The sequence below is a fragment of the Coregonus lavaretus genome, assembly GCF_964263955.1.
Source record: "Coregonus lavaretus genome assembly, contig: HAP1_SCAFFOLD_1161, whole genome shotgun sequence".
NCBI lineage: Eukaryota > Metazoa > Chordata > Actinopteri > Salmoniformes > Salmonidae > Coregonus > Coregonus lavaretus.
The window spans coordinates 119,886-130,795 of NW_028159393.1; the positions used below are offsets into that span (position 1 = coordinate 119,886).

The 10,910-nt window shown below is 41.9% G+C and overlaps 1 long non-coding RNA gene across 1 annotated transcript in view; it reads right to left on the bottom strand.

The window, feature by feature from the left end:
- Positions 1–10,631, bottom strand: part of LOC311122930 — a 91,254-nt gene extending 80,623 nt beyond the window's left edge. The window contains exon 1 of the long non-coding RNA XR_014612527.1: positions 10,437–10,631. This is a non-coding gene — a long non-coding RNA (uncharacterized lncRNA). The remainder of the gene's footprint in view (positions 1–10,436) is intronic.
- Between the last annotated feature and the right edge of the window lie 279 nt (positions 10,632–10,910).

Consider the following 10,910-nt stretch of genomic DNA (forward strand, 5'->3'; position numbering starts at 1 on the left):
GTGGAACTGTCCATAACATGTAAAATCAGACAGCTTTTTGTACAATATGATGTCGTTCATACTGGTTTAACCATTAGCAAATTGATGTTCCAGCTACTATTTGAAACATATATCCATGAGCCTGATAAAGAGCTGTACTGCCATATAATCTACTTCACATAACACATCTGTAACTGCTAGTATTCATTAGAAACACCAATGACACCTCATTTAGTAATCAGTCTAGGGCAGTGGTCACCAACCTTTTCTGAGTCAAGATCACTTTTGCAGTCAAAAAGCAAGCAGAGTTCTACCACTCTGATTTTTTTTTTTTTAACATGACATAACAAATGTAAGCCTGTGCAACATTAAAGGTAGACTCAGTTAAATGACTTTGCCACGAGCAGCACCGCAGATACTCAGATGAGTAGAACAGTGTGTTCCCACTAATTACATTTTGGAACATTCGCGCATAGCCTACTGCCGTGTGCGCATGTGCTGTGCTTCTAATGTAAACAAATAATAGTTGCTCAACATTTTAAGCTAAACGTTCTGATCTGTTGCATTAGCGTCATTGCTTTCAAAAATTGTTTTATGTACAGTAGTTGTAGGAATCTATCGTCCCAGAACTGTCCCAGAGTCTGTTTGAACTGTCCCAGGACGCCCTTAATTTCGAGCCCTGACTACATACCCAGAGAGAAAGCACATTGTTCGATCCTCGCTCCCTCTCTCTGAAACGGTTGGATGATTATTTCTCAGTTTCTCTCCCTTGCTGTGCTGTCTCTAGTAATGATTGGTAGGACTGGGGGTAGTCAGGATACAACAAACGAGGCAAACAAGAATTATGAGGGAGAAGTAAGTAGCTAGCTAGTGCTAGTTAATTAGTTTGTTTTTCTCACATCACTTGTCATGACTGCCTGCTGCAGTACTCTCTCAACACCCAATGACTGTGCTCAACACACACCCCTCCCCCTCCCTCCCTCTACTCACACACTCGCTCACTGACTCACTCAATCAATCACTCACTCAGCAACAGCCTGCCTCATTGCCTGATAGTCAGCAGTAGCAGGTCACAGTGAAATTCATATATTTATTTTTTAAGAGAAATGCCATGGCGGCCACGGTGCTATTTAAAAGTAGTCCAAAAACCCGCAACCAATACAGTTTCACCCACGACATAGTTTTCAAAGTAGCCCAATTTGGCTAGAAAACTGCAGACATGACAACCCTGGCACGGGTTCGCTTCACGCGTGGTAGCCAGGGGTCCAAAACAGTTGAGCCTTGCGCTTCAACACTCTTAGAGTCTACCTTTAACCTAATAAAAACAGTTATTTAGGAATGAGGTTTGTGCAGTAGGTCTTATACATTATCACAGCATATTGGCTATGCTTGGCCTGCCAATATTGTTATTCTCAGACCATATTATATTAAAAAAACAAATCAGTTGCGAGGCACAGCTGAGCATAAATTTAAATAATTTTACTGGAGGAAGGGAGAGCGCAGCAGCAGAGATCTGTATATAATGATGAGATGCTCATGTCTCTGCCCTAACAATGGGAGTCGTTGTCCCAAAGGCGGGAAGGCAGGCGACAAGCTTAGGTCCAAAATAAGCCCATTACAACGCATTGGGCTTATTTTGAACAGATTTTGGCGAGAGTGAAACCTCTGGCTTCGCCTCTTCCTCTCTGGCAGCAGAGGGTCTGCCTCTCACAGTCCCTGCTCTCTCCTTTCCTCCGGTGAGTGACCAGAGAGCGGTTACACCGTCCTCCACCTGATGGCTAAACTTAAATCGCACCGCATCAATTCTGCCTTATGCACAAATTCATGTTGTTCCTATGCCAGAGAAAGTGAAATATTCCTCAATATTAAAATATACACGACAAGCTGCTAATAATAAAAACGCAGGGCTATCGATACACTTGGCTACTCGTTCATTGCAGCTGCAGTGCGAGTGGAAGTAGGGAGAAGAGCGTTTCATGTCCAGGACTAGGCTTCATCTGTGTCCAGGAAACCGCCCCTTAAAGAAAGATCAACAGCAAAAAAAAAGCAATAATTATTTTAAGACTGTGATAGCACTTCTCACTTTGACTACTTTTGCTATTTGTAACTTAAACTAAACAACCCCACAGACTGAAAATATTTTGCATGTCAGCAGTCAAGATATTGGATCTTCAAGAAGCAAAGTGTATCTTATGATGTGGCAAGTGACACTTTGCTTCTTGAAAGTCTAATATCTTGAAAACGTCACTGCTGGCATGCAAAACATAATGGGACTGTATTAACAGTGGACTAATGAAAAAAAATACTAAAATATTGTTTTTGAGAGGATTATTTCTTTAAACACAGCAGGGTCAGACAGACACATGACCACTACAGTATATATATTACCAGTCCTTGGTGCTCTGATAACGACACGGTTGTTTTTAATTAATTATTCAACTCCTGTCTCTGACCTAGAGTAGGTCTGGATGGAACAGACACCAACAACACAGGCCTACTAGGAGGGCCTTCAAGTCATTTTTGCTATTTCAGTCTACTAGTTGTCTGTATCTATGGTTACTTTAAATACATGGTTTATACTCTCTTTCTATGTCTAATGTCAAATCACTGACTGATGTCCCTACAGGTTCACAGTTCAACAATTGTTTTCTTCTTTAAAAAAAATTTTATACAAATTATTCCAACTGTCTATCGATGCTGTGGAACGTTCTGCTGTACAGTATGTAGATTCAGAGTTCAGATCTCTGGTAGGGACAAAGCCAATCATTGGAGTAAGATCTCTGGTAGGGACAAAGACAATCATTGGAGTTCAGATCTCTAGACACAGTCAATCATTGGAGTTCAGATCTCTAGACACAGTCAATCATTGGAGTTCAGATCTCTAGACACAGTCAATCATTGGAGTTCAGATCTCTAGACACAGTCAATCATTGGAGTTCAGATCTCTAGACACAGTCAATCATTGGAGTTCAGATGTTTGGCTAGGGACACAGCCAATCATTGGAGTTCAGATCTGTAACTAGGGACACAACCTCAGCTGTAGACATAGAGCTGCAGTAGCTCATGGCAAGGTGGTAGGACACTGTCATTGTGAGTTCGAGACATCAACTCAGCACAGGCTGACTCATAATCCAAAATGATATTAAACTGACAGGGACAAACGCCCTTGGGACCTCCTTCCATCAAATTAATTGTTTGATTTGTTCCAAAAGCATGATTCAATTGGTTAGTGAAGCCATAGAAAGCAGAACTGAAGGCTCTGAGGACGGTTCATTTTGGTTAAGTGCTGGGCGATTCATGACAACACCGTTGACAGCCAGCATTACAACATCAACCCATCATGTTTCTGTACGTAACACCAGCCTGTGATTTATCATGTCAGCTATCTGTCATATTAATTATCAGGTTCACCAAGAGTCTACACAATGTATAGTTAATTATGTGCGCCCTTAAAAGGTAGATTACTTTGCATGCACCAAGTAAAGACATAGTGGGTCAATATCCGCAACAACTAAGAGCGTTGAAGTGCGAGGCTAAACTTCTCAGCTGTTTTGGTCCCATAGGGTGCCATTATAGCCTACATAGGCTGTCTATAGACTGAGGCCTAGCAGGGACAGAGGGTGAGTTGCCGGTAGAGTCTGGGAGGGGCGAGGAAGGGAGGAGTGGCTGTAGGGTCAACGGGCTGGGTTATACAAGTTTAGCTGTGCTTAATCCTCTGTAAACCACAACCAGTCCCATGATGCCATTTACTGTGGGCTGTACGTAGTATGTAGGTAAAGCTGTTATAAACCCTGCCTCTGTCTGTCGCAACGCAAGTAACACAAAGCTGGTCATTTCTGTATAGAGCTATTGTCTATAGAGCTTGTGGTCATTACTGCATGGTCTGTTGAGTTGAGGAATTCAGATGAGTTGAGGGATTGAGTTGAGGGTCAGATGAGTTGAGGGATTGAGTTGAGGGTCAGATGAGTTGAGGGATTGAGTTGAGGGATTCAAATAAAATAAAATGTTATTTGTCACATGCGCCAAATACAACAGGTTCACCTTACAGTGAAATGCTTACTTACAAGCCCTTAACCAACAATGCAGTTTTAAGAAAGAATACCCCCCAAAAAATACAATATAAAATAATACAAAATAAAGTTACAAATAATTAAAGAGCAACAGTAAAAATAACAATAGCGAGGCTATATACAGGGGGTACCGGTACCGAGTCAATGTGCGGGGGCACCGGTTAGTCGAGGTAATATGTACATGTAGGTAGAGTTATTAAAGTGACTATGCATAGATAATAAACAGAGAGTAGCAGCAGCGTAAAAGAGGGGTGGGGGTGCAATGCAAATAGTCTGGGTCGCCATTTGATTAGATGTTCAGGAGTCTTATGGCTTGGGGGTAGAAGCTGTTTAGAAGCCTCTTGGACCAAGACTTGGCGCTCCGCTACCGCTTGCCGTGCGGTAGCAGAGAGAACAGTCTATGACCAGGGTGGCTGGAGTCTTTGACAATTTTTAGGGTCTTCCTCTGACATGGCCTGGTATAGAGGTCCTGTATGGCAGGAAGCTTGGCCAGATGAGTTGAGGGATTGAGTTGAAGGATTCAGATGAGTTGAGGGATTCAGATGAGTTGAGGGATTGAGTTGAGGGATTGAGTTGAGGGTCAGATGAGTTGAGGGATTGAGTTGAGGGATTCAATAGTTATTTTTGTTGAGCAATTGGTTCGCAGTGGATGGCATCTACTGTATGCCTTTTTGAGATTTATGTCAACCTGACTGGTGTCCCTTAATCTTGGTGATACAGAAAAAAACACATTTTTCACAAACGTTGTTAGGGGTTTAAAGCCAGAAGGCTCATGAAGCAATAATGAGAGAATGCCTTTCTTGGAAATGTTCTTGTCACATAGAATAACTTGAAATGTGCATTTCCTGGAATCAGAACAAAAAGCAACTACGCAGTCACTTCCCTTGTCATTATTTGAGTGCTTTTCTTGTTGTTTTAATATGTCTCGCTCCCCATCCCTCTCTGTAAAATTGAACAGCTCTTTTCATTAGGATAAAACGCAGCAGCAAGCATCATGACTCAACACTGAAAAAGCAGTTAGAAAGCAAATCCTTTAATCTAGCACTTTCAGTGTTGGCAAAAGAACAGAATCTTAATGCACAGTCAAACAGTGACCAACATTGGCACAGGGTTGTTGTCTTACCAAATAACATCATAGGGAATTACTCATTATTAAATGCAGATAATTAGGTCAAGCACAAGTACATTGGTAAAAAACCTCTATACAAAAAGCTGATTGATTGATTGGTTGACTGACTGATTGATTGATGAATTGATTGAGACAGGATTTTCCAGTCCAGTGGTTCTCACCCATACACTCAAAGGAACAAAAACTGCTCAAGGTAGTTTTCACGGCAATAGTGCCTTTAGTGATGATATAGGCCTACTGCTCTGATAAATGAGAATCCTTCCAATTTCATAGACAGGGAGTCGGATAATAATAATCAGCTTTGTACCAAGCAGCGTTCAGTAGGTTGCATCCCAAATGGCACCCTATTCCCTATATAGTGCACTATATGTGCCCTGGTCAAAAGTAGTACAATGCATAGGGAATATTGTGCCATTTGGGATGCAAACCACTGACAGTAGGTGTTTCAATCAAGTCTAGCAAGAGCATGCATAATCACATCACATTGAATCGTGACTCAGGATGGAAGGTGTGTTAGCCCCATACAATTGCTCTTCCATTATACCAATGTCTGAAATGACTTAATGTATCTTGTTTACTCAAACATGATTTGATCTCAACATCTTCCAGTTGGAATTGCATGAGCTGGAGTCATTTTCCCATTTGAGGTCAAGAGGAATTGGTTTTAGAGTTAAAGATGCACTTCGCAAAAATTCTAATAGTTTGCCTAATTTTAGAATTATGTGACAAAACAAGCAAGTATAGTGTAGAGAATCATGGTACCATCTTAACCGCTGTGAAATATATTTTCCATAACCCAAAATATTGTATTTTCAGCTGTTTAAAGCTGGTGTACAAAACTGAAAGTAAAAGACACAAAAACTAAACTTAAGAAGAGGAAGCATAGAAATAGCGCACATAGAATAGAGCTACCGCTTCTCTCTCTCCCTCTCTCTCTCCCTTCCCAGAGGACCTGAGCCCTAGGACCATGCCTCAGGACTACTTGGCCTGATGACTCCTGGCTGTCCCCGTCCCCAGTCCACCTGGTCGTGCTGGTGATCCAGTTTCTGCTGTTTTGCCTGTGGCTCCCTCACCTGCTGTCTCGACCTCTGAATGCTCGGCTATGAAAAGCCAACTGACATTTACTCCTGAGTTGCTGACCTGTTGCACCCTCTACAACCACTGTGATTATTATTTGACCCTGCTGGTCATCTACGAATGTTTGAACATCTTGAAGAACGATCTGGCCTTAATGGCCATGTACTCTTACAATCACCACCCGGCACAGCCAAAAGAGGACTGGCCATCGCTCAAAGCCTGGTTCCTCTCTAGGTTTCTTCTTAGGTTCCTGCCTTTCTAGGGTTTTTTTCCTAGCCACCGTGCTTCTATACCTGTGTTTGCTTGCTGTTTGGGGTTTTAGGCTGGGTTTCTGTATAAGCACTTTGTGACATCTGCTGATGTAAAAAGGGCTTTATAAATAAAATGTGATTGATTGATTGATTGACTTGCTTTCAATGAGAATGACAGATCTATACCACACATTTCTATGTGAATTTGGTCAGTTCGACCAAAAAGTTAGATATTGCAGATTTAAGCTGAGAGATGGTATAACTTTTTAATGAGAGTTATTTAAATGACACATTTTTTTTATTTATTTTTTGTAAAGATTACATTATGTATCTTATACTTTAATGGTAACGATGTAATGTTGACTTATGTTAACAGACCTTAATTTGAACTATCCACTATACGCAAATTGTTGCGTATCAAGAGTTGCAGTAGACCATCTATAGCACATGTCAAACTCATCCCACGGAGGGCCGAGTGTCTGCGGGTTTCCACTCCACCCTTGTACTTGATTGATGAATTAAGGTCACTGATTAGTAAGGAACTCCCCTCACCTGGTTGTCTTGGTCTTAATTGAAAGAAAAAAAGAAAAACCAGCAGACACTAGGCCCTCCATGGAATGAGTTTGACACCCCTGATCTATAGGTACTATCCAAATGAAGTGTGACTGTGACCAAGGTCTGTCTGCCCTTGTGGTGCTTGTCTTGACCTTGAGTCTTGAGTTCCTTAGTGGAACAGGGGCAATGCCATGGCATGGGGTGCATGTAGAAAATGAATAACCAATGACTGCAAAACACACATACTGGACAAGTTCCATGCATGTCACATGTTTAGCTGTTGGCTACCCGATTGCTGTCGATGGATATTATCTCTAATAAAGAGTGGCAGGCCAGATGGCTATAGTTAGGGCGAATTAGTGTTTTAGGCAGACAGACAGACAGTGATGAGTAATGCGTATGCGTATGCAGGCAGGCATCATTCATACCATTCCCCACCGAATGCTTTCCGGAGATAACTTTCTATCCAGTCTCCCAATTTGAATTTTTAAACTAACATCGAAACAATGTCTATAGGACTAGGAATAATAAGGTGATTGCATCATTGCACATTATGTTACCATTGTAATACAATCACGTCACATGTACGTATGTAGCAGGGGCACAACTTTCACTGGGGACATGACCCCCCCCACATTCTGAAATTGCACTTTGTCCAACCCAGTTTTATCATTGCACTGTGATACAAAACGCGGCTCCGGTGTGCTTTACGACCATGCGGACGCCTCAGAGCGGTCAAGTAGGCTGTTTTCCGGTTTAAGCCGGCTGGATTTAGGACCGCACAGACATCACAGACAGGCTGTGTGAAGGCAAAGCTTCTGAAAGGATGGTGTATAGGACCAGCACAGGAGAGATGAACAGAGGCAGCTGCTGTCTGTGTTACGCTTTTTGTTGTAAAAGCAAGCAGAGCAGAAACGGGCTACTCTTTAGTTGACTGATCTAGCTGGCAAGGTAACTGCTGTTTGACAGAAAAACTTATATTTACTCCCAGTGCTGAGCTAGTAGTGTAACTGGCATGTTACGTTAGCTAATGTTTAATCCCCTCAACTGAAGTGAATGAACTACTAGCAGCTAGTTAGCTAGCTAGTAGCTACCACAGCCAGTTCAGCTCTAGCTAACCTCTAGCTATCTGATGGTAGCCATATCTAACAGCTGTTGTGTGTATGGAAATGTTTTGTAGCCTTTGTTTTGTCCAGTTTCAACAGAAGTCAATTTGATGAAGTCAATTTGATGATGTATCATTGTACCATTAGCTAGCAGAGCTAGCCAAAAGTTTGCTAACGTTAGCTAGCTAGCTCACTAACTTTAGCTATTTTTTTTGCCTCAATCACACTAGACCTGAATCGAACGATGAAACCAGCGGCCAAACGACTGAATATTGATATTCTGACATTTTTTCAGCACAATGTGAGTTTTTATTAGTCAGTATAACAATGTAACGTTATTGATCTGTCGGTTTCCCCTAGCTAATTCCCTACTTTCACAATGACACGGTATTAACAGCTCTAAAGGCTTCACAGTCATGGTACGTAGTCAGTACACAACACTATGCTCATCATGTCTTAGCAGGATCAGATGCTGACAGGTGTCCCTGCAGGGTCAGACAGCCAGGGAAGAACAGTCTACAGAGCTCAGGTGAAATTTGCAGTATATTATAACAATCGGTGAATGGATACAAAGTTCCATCTTGAGTTGATGAGCAGGCTACAGTCTGGGATCTGGGAATAATGGTCATTTCAATTGTTGAACCATTCATGGATAATATAATTAACAAATGTACAATGTAATTCTTTGTCATGCCTCATCTGAGCAGGGTCAGGCAGCCAGGGAAGACCAGTCTGTGATGGAGCTGAGGTGAATTTTTGCAGATACAACACTTTATTTTCTATGTGCAGCAAACTCTGGACAAGCAAGAAGCTTCAAAGATTGAAACTATTTTAAGGCAGTCTGACAAACCTCTAAAGTTGATTTCCAAACTGTATCAAGGGTTGATAGAGGCTTTTCCCGATGACACAACATGTAAAACATAAATGTGAGGAAGACCTACGAGACGCTATTGATGATGATGGATAGATACAGATATGTTAGAATGCCCAGTCATGTTAATATCATCTCAGACATAAATTACTGAATATCATGCACACAGAAATGTAATTATTCTGCTGGATGTGTAAAACACAAAAGGGGACAGATTTGCATATGTTATGGTCTTGTGAAGGCTGGCTGAATTCTGGCAAAGAGTATGTACTTTTATCTCAGCATGTCTACAGATTCTCCATTCTCCCTGTTTTTGATTGCTTGGAAATGTTGATACTGGAGACTGTTATCAGAAGAAACTGTGTAACCTAGCATTTGTAGCAGCTAAGAAATGCATTGCCATTAATTGGAAGGTTGGTTATCCTCCCACAATGGATGGAAGAAATGTCAAGTTATGTATCACTAGATTTGATTTATTACAAGATTAAGGGTATGCTGTGCACCTTTCATAAGGTCTGGATGCCTTATATGGAATACAGTACGACAAAAGGCGTCTGTATTGAAAACATGCCCACTTCAGGGGAGATACCTATTTAGGCAATCCCTAGCTACTGGGCTGCTCAGATCTGGCCCTGGGGGTCTGTCGAACTGTTGGTTGACATTCTGGCCTTGGCCTAACACACCTGAAACCAATAATGAATGTTTCACTAAGATCCTAAAGCTGAGTGGGGTGTGTTGGGTTGGGGCGCTGCAGCGCCGTGGACCCCTAGGGACAGGACGGACGGGGTGACCCAGCTATATTGTCTGCAAGTACAAAATGCTCTACAGTACTATTAGGCCAAAATAAAAACACACATACACATTAATAATAATAATAATAATAAGCCATTTAGCAGACGCTTTTATCCAAAGCGACTTACAGTCATGCGTGCATACATGTTTGTGTATGGGTACACCCTGTACAGGCTATTGCATAAACTATAATCTCTTCAAAACAATGGCAGCCTCTCCCATCAAACATTTTGATACCGCGCGCGGCATTTTGAAGAATACACGCACTGAACACACCTTTTTAGGGTACCAAACGTGGTGGTTCAATGTCAAGACTGTTACCTGTCTTTTAACTGGTAACGCAGGTATTTGCGTGCGTACACTGTTCTGCTGAAGCATCGTTTCAGCTTTTTTCTCAAAGCTTTGCGAGGGGTTGTATATAACATGTTTATTAGTGAACAACATGTCAATGCATAACAATACATTAATTGCGGGAATACATATCTGTCCATGTATAAAAGACAACCCTCCTAAATATAAATCGGTGTGTGCATCCTTTCAAAAACATCATGCGATAGCCTACGCGTCAGTCCCACAATAAAACAACAAACTCGTGTCGTTACTTACTTTCAGAAGGGAGCTCGTGGCACGACCCAGGTTCAGTTTACAAACATTCTCAGTCGGTGTGAAACAGAATTCGGACTTAATTCTTCTTCAAGCGTGCTTGCTGCTGTCCGAATTCATAGACCGAAAGTATGTACAGTTGCAGACATGCGGAGTAATTTGACCTTCTCATAGAATAGAAACTACCACCATGGAGAGGAGGAGCAGGGGAGGATCGGATCATACCAAACCACAATTCACACCGACACAACTCTGGTCTATAGTACGGGAGGGAGGCATCGACGCGTTGGAGGAGAGTTTGCAAACTGGTTGTGACGAAGCGGATTGGATAGGAGGGGAAATGACAACACGTCAGTTGTTCATCATACCAATAGAGTAGCGACCTATACATTTATCAGACTATGAGACAGGAGAGCTGATGTCTGTGTGAAGGGATATAGAACAGACAGACAGTGGTGGTCAGTTCAGAGAAGACAT